We start from the raw sequence: 7523 nt of genomic DNA, 5'->3' as shown, positions 1-7523 counted from the left end.
TTCCTGTGTTAGTTTGCTGAGGATAATGGCTTCCAGCTTCATCCATGTCTCTGCAAAGGACATGATCTCATTCCTTCCTACGGCTGGTAGGAAGGTTTGGTGTTCCATGGTGTATACATACCACATTTTCTTTATTCGGTCTATGGTTGATGGGCATTTGGGTTGATTCCACGTCTTTGCTATTGAAAGACTCACTTTCTTTTTCTTCCTTCCTTCCCCTCTCATCTCTTCCTTTTTCTCCCCTGTGGACACTCCCTCTGGCTATGCGTGCTAAGGTGATATAATTATGCTCTTGCTTAAAAAATCCCAGAGGCTAATCTTGAAACCAGGCATAGAGTCCCCTTTTTGGAATCCTGTTTAGGGGGAGTAACTAACAATTTGTCCACCACCATCAGGCCAAAATCAAGATTACACCAGCCAGACCTCAGAGCAGGCAATTAGCCCAGTTAGCCAAGACAGCCATCAGAACAAGACACACAGATACACAGATACTGCACCCTGCACCGCTCCCGCATGTCTCCCACACACAAGTTTCCCTTTAAAAACCCAATGGTAAGTGTTAAAATTTAAGATGGTCCTTTACAACGCTAGTTCACCTCTTATGTTTGTTTCTTTTTTTTTTTTTTTTTTTTTTTTGAGTCTTGCTCTGTTGCCCAAGGCAGAGCGCAGTGGTGATCTCGGCTCACTGCAACCTCTGTCACCTGGGCTCAAGCAATTCTCCTGCCTCAGCCTCCTGCGTAGCTGGGATTACAGGCACCCACCACCACGCCCAGCTAAGTTTTGCATTTTTAGTAGAGATGGGGTTTCACCATGTTGGCCAGGCTGGTCTTGAACTCCTCATCTCAGGTGATCCACCACCTCGGCCTCCCAAAGTGCTGGGATTACAGGCGTGAGCCACTGCGCCCGGTGGTGCTTGGTGTTTGAATGCAGAGTAGAGCAGACAAACCTGGCTCCAGTTACAGAAAGGCAGTAATCTATGAGGCACTTTGTAAACATACTCGCTCCTCTAACGGTGATTGCAGTCCTGCCCCAGGTTCCTCCCCTTAACGTTAGAATAAGACTATAGCTTAGGACATGTGCTAAAAATGCAGGGTCATGGGCACCATCCTTGAGACATGGCCCCAGTAAGTCAAGGTGGACCCATGAGCCTGCATCTTTATCCAGATGCCCACAAGGAAGGTGTTGCTGGTGGTCAGAGCCCACAATCTGAGCCATGCTGGCTACTGTCAGTGACAAAGAGACTCCCCTGGGCTTTCCTCAGTGTGTGGAACAGTGGTCATAGACTCTGTTCCACCTTTTCCTCCTCAAATCCTGGAGAGGATTCCTGAGATTATGAACAGAAAAATCAGAGGGTGAGGACATATGTCCCATGACAACAGGATTCTTTCCTTCCCTAAAGAATTTGCTAAGAGTTGCTCTTATTTTTCAGGAACTTGCCTGTGTTTGCCATGTTAAGCGTGCAAGGGAGCAGTCTGGCAGATGTTCAGGGGAGAGATAAGAGAGCATTTAAGAGCTGTGGTGAACTGTGCATTGCTGAGCAATGAAGATAAAATGGGAACCACAAGCTAAAGTTACAAACAGAATAGGATTTGACTTATATACTTGTCAAGAACACGTCCATTTGTAATTGAAATAATAACGACAGTCTTGTCTAGACATGGTGGCTCACGCCTATAATCCCAGCACTTTGAGAAGCAAGGTAGGAGGACTGCTTGAGCTCAGAGTTTGAGACCAACTTAGGTTAACATAGTAAGACCTCCTCTATCTCTACAAAAGTAAAAAAAGAAAAGAAAAATTAGCCAGGTATGGTGCATGCCTGTGGTCTTAGCTACTTGGGAGGCTGAGCCATGACTGTGACACTGTACTCCAGCCTGGGTGACAAGAGTGATACCCCATGTCAAAATAATAACAATAATAACAATAGTCTCATGAGCAAGTCCTTGTGCTAATTAGGCTTTATATGTTAATTCACTTAAAAATATATTCACATGGCTGGGCATAGTGGCTCATGCCTGTAATCCCAGCACTTTGAGAGGCCAAGGCCGGCAGATTGCCTGAGGTCAGGAGTTCGATACCAGCCTGGGCAACATGATGAAACCCTGTCTCTACTAAAAAAGTAGCCGGGTGTGGCAGTGTGTTCTCACAATCCCACTGCTCAGGAGGCTGAAGCAGGAGAATTGCAAGAACCCAGGAGGAGGAAGTTGCAATGAGCCAAGATTGAGCCACTGCACTCCAGCCTGGGTGACAGAGCAAGACTCAGTCTCAAAAAAAAGAAAAAAAAAAAAAAAAAAAAAAAAAAAAAAAAAAAAAAAAAAAAAAAAAAAAGTGTATATATATATATATATATATATTCACATATAAATGTGCACATAAATTAACGAGTAAAAACTATTAAGAGGCTGCATTTACAGATGGTCACAGATCAGCCGAGCAATACAGCCTGTGGTTTAGCCCATGAGCTCTAGATAGCTTCTGATTTGAGTCCTGGCTCTTTCATTTATCAACTGTGTGACCTTCATAAGGAACATCTTCAGGCCTCCGTTTCCTCAACTGTTAAATGAGATGACACATGGAAAGCTCTTAGCACAGTCCTTGGCAGGTAGTAAAACAGCCTCTAAGTGTTTTTAGTGATTATTATTGTCATTAGTGCTGCCAGAGCAGAGCATGGGTCCCGGCCCTGAAGCAGAATGAGTTGGGGCTGAAGCCCCTTTGGACTTCACATGCCATGCAGAGATCCACAGGGATCTAAGGAGCGCTGTCAGGCTGGCCTAGATACCGAGATGGGATCCTGAGATGACAGCAACCTGCCATCTTTTCTTTGTGTCCCTTTGATGAGTGGGACATCACGAGCACTCAGGCTGGATGACTCTCCCGACACAGAAAGCGTGTCCTAGAAACTGGGGAGACCTATAAAGTAAGTGTGAATTTGCTAAGAATCAAATGAGGTAGTAGACATACCGTGCCTGGCACATGGTAAATAATCATTATTATGCATTATTATAATCTATAATTTTATGTAATTTGTTGTAGTGTCTCCAAAACACAACCTCACAAATAACAACTAGCATTACTTGAGCACCTACTCCAAGAGCCATCCATTGGGTCTGGATGCCCAATACCTTCACCTTTTCCTGATGACAGCACTCCATTCTCCTTTGGGGAACTGCCTATCCCCGTCCCATTGTTCTGGTGGGACTGCCAATCACAGTCCTCTATTCCAATCCCTGACAGTTTCTTTAAAACTTGATCAGCCAGAGGCCACCAGGAATGAGCTTACAGTCTGACGAAATCAGATTTCTTGTCTCCAAGCAGTGAGGTGGGGCAGTCCAGAAGATCTCCAGAAGGAGAGCAGCTATCTTGCAAGATGTGGGTTCCTGCCCAAGGATTCTAAAGAGGGTTGAAGGAAAGCAGGAATCAGTTCTGGATTGGATGCTGTTTTGGATGAGGGATTAAGAGGAGCAAGGATTAACTAGGGATTGAGCATTGTCATGAGGCCAGGGTGGCTGAGCAATTGGTTATCCCCAGTATTAGATGAGAATAACAAAGCATGCCTCTGCCTTTGTCTTTGGTCCTAGGTAAGAGAGCAGTGGCCACTTGCAGAGGGTCCTTATAGCATTTCACAGCCACTACATGACTTTGGGAGGAACAATGTTTCTTGCAGGCTTTGTAGCTGGCTTTAACTTTTCTGTCCTCTTAACCTGCTGTTTCGTTTCCAGGACAAGTTGATTTTCACTTTCAGTCCCAGGTAGAGTTTTACTCTTTTTGCCCCAACTGTGACTTTGAACAAAGACACTTTTCCTCAAGACACTTTAGTGCTATTTACTAGAAAATTGTCACAATGAATGTTCAAACCTCTGATGACTACGATGAGTAACCCCTGAAGTTTACAAAGCCTAATTGCAATTATAGGCAGCAGCCCTGCCCCACGTGCCCTGTGCTGGGGCAATCAGACATTGGGACCTGGGGCAGGAGACTCTCAGGTGAGAGGCAAAGGTTGGAGCAGGCTCTCTAAGGAACAGCCCCAAGAGAGGCTGGGCCACAAACAGTTGTCACTGAAATTCCTGTCACTGCCTAGGCTCTTCAGGGCCTCCCTGAGGATTGTTTATCTCTTCTTTTGATTCTGGAGCTATCCCAATCATTTCCTAGTAATCCTCATTAAACTGAGCTAGTCAGTTTCTATTGCTTACAACCCCAGAACCCTAAATAACATATCTGTTTTTGTAGGTCTTGTGTTCGGTGCTGGGATAGAGAGGAATAACGTGCAGGCCCACTTGTGTACTCACTATGTACCTATGATGTAAGGGAGTGATTACTCCCATGACAAAATGATTTTTCCCTTTCCAAAATAATTCACCCCTGGGTCCTTCCCTTTCTCTCCTGAACCCTCATTCTGTAAACTTTATGAATTCTCACTATATCTCCAGTGCCTGGCCCACAGTGAGCCCTCGACAGATTCACTGTATGAATGAATGAATGAATGTTATCAACATCTCCATTTCTACAGATAAGAAAACTGAGCCTCAAAGAGACTCATAACTAAGCTATGCACATGCTATTAACAAGTGGTAGAGAAGAAATTCAAAACCAGGCCAGTCTGCATCTTCACTACACCACACATATTTCTCTTATTCATAACCAAGCTCCCAATGAAAGATTTTAATGTCAAAATGTCACCTTCCAATTTGGTGACTCCTCAAAAAGTTAAATGTAGAATTACCATATAATTGGCCAGGCACGGTGTCTCATGCCTGTAATCCTGGCACTTTGGGTGGCCGAGGCGGGTGAATCACGAGGTCAGGAGATCTAGACCATCCCGGCCAACATGGTGAAACCCAACTCTTCTAAAATACAAAAAATTAGCTGGGCATAGTGGCACGTGGCTGTAGTCCCAGCTACTCAGGAGGTTGCAACAGAGGAAACATTTGAAGCCGGGAGGTGGAGGTTGCAATGAGCCAAGGTAGCACCACTGCACTCCAGCCTGGCGACAGAGCAAGACTCTATCCCAAAAAACAAAAATAAATAAACAGAAAAGAATTGCTATATAACCCAGCAATTCCACTCCTAAGTACCCCCAAAAAGAATTTAAAGCAGCTACTCAAATAAGTACATGTACACACATGTTCATAGCAGCACTATTTGCAATAGCCTAAAGGTAGAAACAGCCCAAATCTCCATCAATGGATGAATGGATAAATTGTATATATACACACAATAAAATATTATGCAGTCATAAAAAAGGAGTATTGATACATGATGTGGATGAACCACAAAAGCACTTCAAGTAAAAGAAGTTAGACACAAAAGGTCACATATTTTATGATTCAAGTTATATAAAATATCCAGAATAGGTAGATCCACAGAGACAGAACACAGATTGGTGGTTACCAGGACAGGAGGGACAGGGAATGGGGAGAAACTGCTTATTAGTTACAGAGCTTCCTTTTGGGGTGATGACAGTATTTGAACTTTCCAAAGTGGTGGTTGTGCAATACCGTGAAAGTCCTAAATGCCTCCAACTAGTTCACATTAAAATGGCTAATATTTTGGTCAGATGTGGTGGCTCACACCAATCATCCTAGCACTTTGGGAGGCCGAGACAGGTGGATTGATTCAGTCCAGGAGTTTGAGATCAACCTGGGCAACATAGGGAGACCCTGTATCTACAAAAAAATTATAAACAAAAAAATAAAAATTTGTAAATGGCCTTATTTTAAAATTAATTAAAATTTTTTTAAATTTAAAATTAAAAAATTTTAACATCTCTATGTTATATGAATTTCACCTCAATAATACAAAAATCTTAAAGCCACTGAACTGTACATTTAAAATGGCTTAAATGGTACATTTTATGTTATGTATCTTTTACATACACACAAAATTCACACTCCAGGAGCCACCCTGCCACTCAAGAATACCAAATGTTTCCCATGGCATCTCTCCTAGCCCTGGGAAATATAATAAGGACTCAATGAATGCTGATATTTTTAACTCGTTTTTAGGCTGTGCTGGAGAGAAGCCCTCCCCTGGAGGCCGTACGGTGGAATGGCTAGGGGTACAGGCAGCTGAGTTCAAACCCCAGGTCAGCCACTTACAGCTTGGTGACCTTGGGTGATTTATAAACCTGTCTGTGCAAGTTTTCTCGTCAAGAAAATTGGAAACACAGTGACTACTTCACAGGTGAAGTGAAATGATAATGTGTGAAAAGCACTTGGAACCATCCCTAAGACACAGTAAGTGTTCAGTATCAGCTGCTGGGATGAGGGTGATTATACGCTACAGTGGGTTCTGCTGCTCCCAACCCCTCCATTTTCACCAGTGTTTACCATATTACCTCTCTGTAATACATTTTGTGCCTCAGGTAACTGTTTTTGGCAGGAAAGGAGCAGTTACCTTCAAAGCAAGCTGACTCCCCAGAGGAGTCTTCTTGTGATGAAATCCCAAGGAAGCTCCAGAGACCCCCTTCTGGGTGTTTATGTCCATCAGCAGTAGGCAGCTCCCATGAGATGAATTCTACACAGAATGATCAGTGGTTCCTGTGGCCTTTGGCTGCTTGTGTAGTTAAGCACATTTATCATGAGCTCCTCTTCTCAGTCATTTGCTGAGAAGAGTCATTAGGACTTCCTCCATTTCCACCCAGGCTGTTCCTTGTGCTCCATATGATGTGGAAGAGACTTAGAGATGTGGGAAGCATCCCACACAGCTGGTCAGCCAGGCACGGAGGTCCACCCACCTGCAGAAGGGTCACCAGGCTTGAAAACATCCTATCCACACCTGCAAATCTATCCATGCCTCTTGTTCATGCCCAGCCCACACATTTGATTTTTTTCTAAATTCATTGTTTTCAAAATAATTAAAAGTCTCTTGCTTACTCTGACAAAATAAGCTGCCATGTTGTGAGATATTCTGCAGAGAGGCCTATGTGACAAGGACCAAGGGAAGCCTCCAGCTGACAGCTCATGAGAAACTGAATCCTACCAATAAACATGTGAGTGAGCCAGTGTTCCGCAAAAGGGCCGGATATGCAGAGCGACCCCCAAATGCCAAAGAAGCCAAGAAACCAAAGGAGGCTGACAAATCCAGCTTGGTGGTGAAGGATGATCTGCTGAGGTAACTTACAGACAGAAGCGTGGTCTTCAGTGGCCACAAGACAGGTAGATCTGTTACTCCCCAGACCTAAGGATTATATACGATGGGGAAATAGTAAATATGCTCTGGCAAGACAGTTAAAGGCAGCCAGCCAGAACAGTCAAGAATGCTGTGTGTGTTGCAGCCTATAATGTGTGCAATAACATCAAGGTTGCTTTTCTTCTTATACTAGGGACAACAAATAAAGCAGAAACCAGGAGACAAAATTAGTTGGGTGTGGTGGCACGCGCCTGTAATCCCAGCTACTTGGGAGGCTGAGGCAGGAGAATCGCTTGAACCCAGGTGATAGATGGAAGTTGCAATGAGCTGAGATCACACCCCCACACTCCAGCCTGGGCAACAAGAGCAAAACTCTGTTTTTTTTTTTTTTTTTTAAA

At 43.9% G+C, this 7523-nt stretch overlaps 1 long non-coding RNA gene across 1 annotated transcript in view; it reads right to left on the bottom strand.

The window, feature by feature from the left end:
• Window positions 1–2369: 2369 nt before the first annotated feature.
• LOC108307093 overlaps window positions 2370–7523 on the bottom strand; it is a 7854-nt gene continuing 2700 nt past the window's right edge. Inside the window, exons 2-3 of the long non-coding RNA XR_001826401.2 lie at window positions 7117–7173; window positions 2370–3387 (exon numbers count right to left, since the gene is read on the bottom strand). This is a non-coding gene — a long non-coding RNA (uncharacterized LOC108307093). The remainder of the gene's footprint in view (window positions 3388–7116; window positions 7174–7523) is intronic.

Source organism: Cebus imitator, unplaced genomic scaffold (genome assembly GCF_001604975.1).
Source record: "Cebus imitator isolate Cc_AM_T3 unplaced genomic scaffold, Cebus_imitator-1.0 Scaffold76, whole genome shotgun sequence".
Taxonomy (NCBI): Eukaryota; Metazoa; Chordata; class Mammalia; order Primates; family Cebidae; genus Cebus; species Cebus imitator.
Note: the sequence above shows the minus strand (reverse complement) of the source record. Positions and strands in the feature narration are given on the sequence as shown.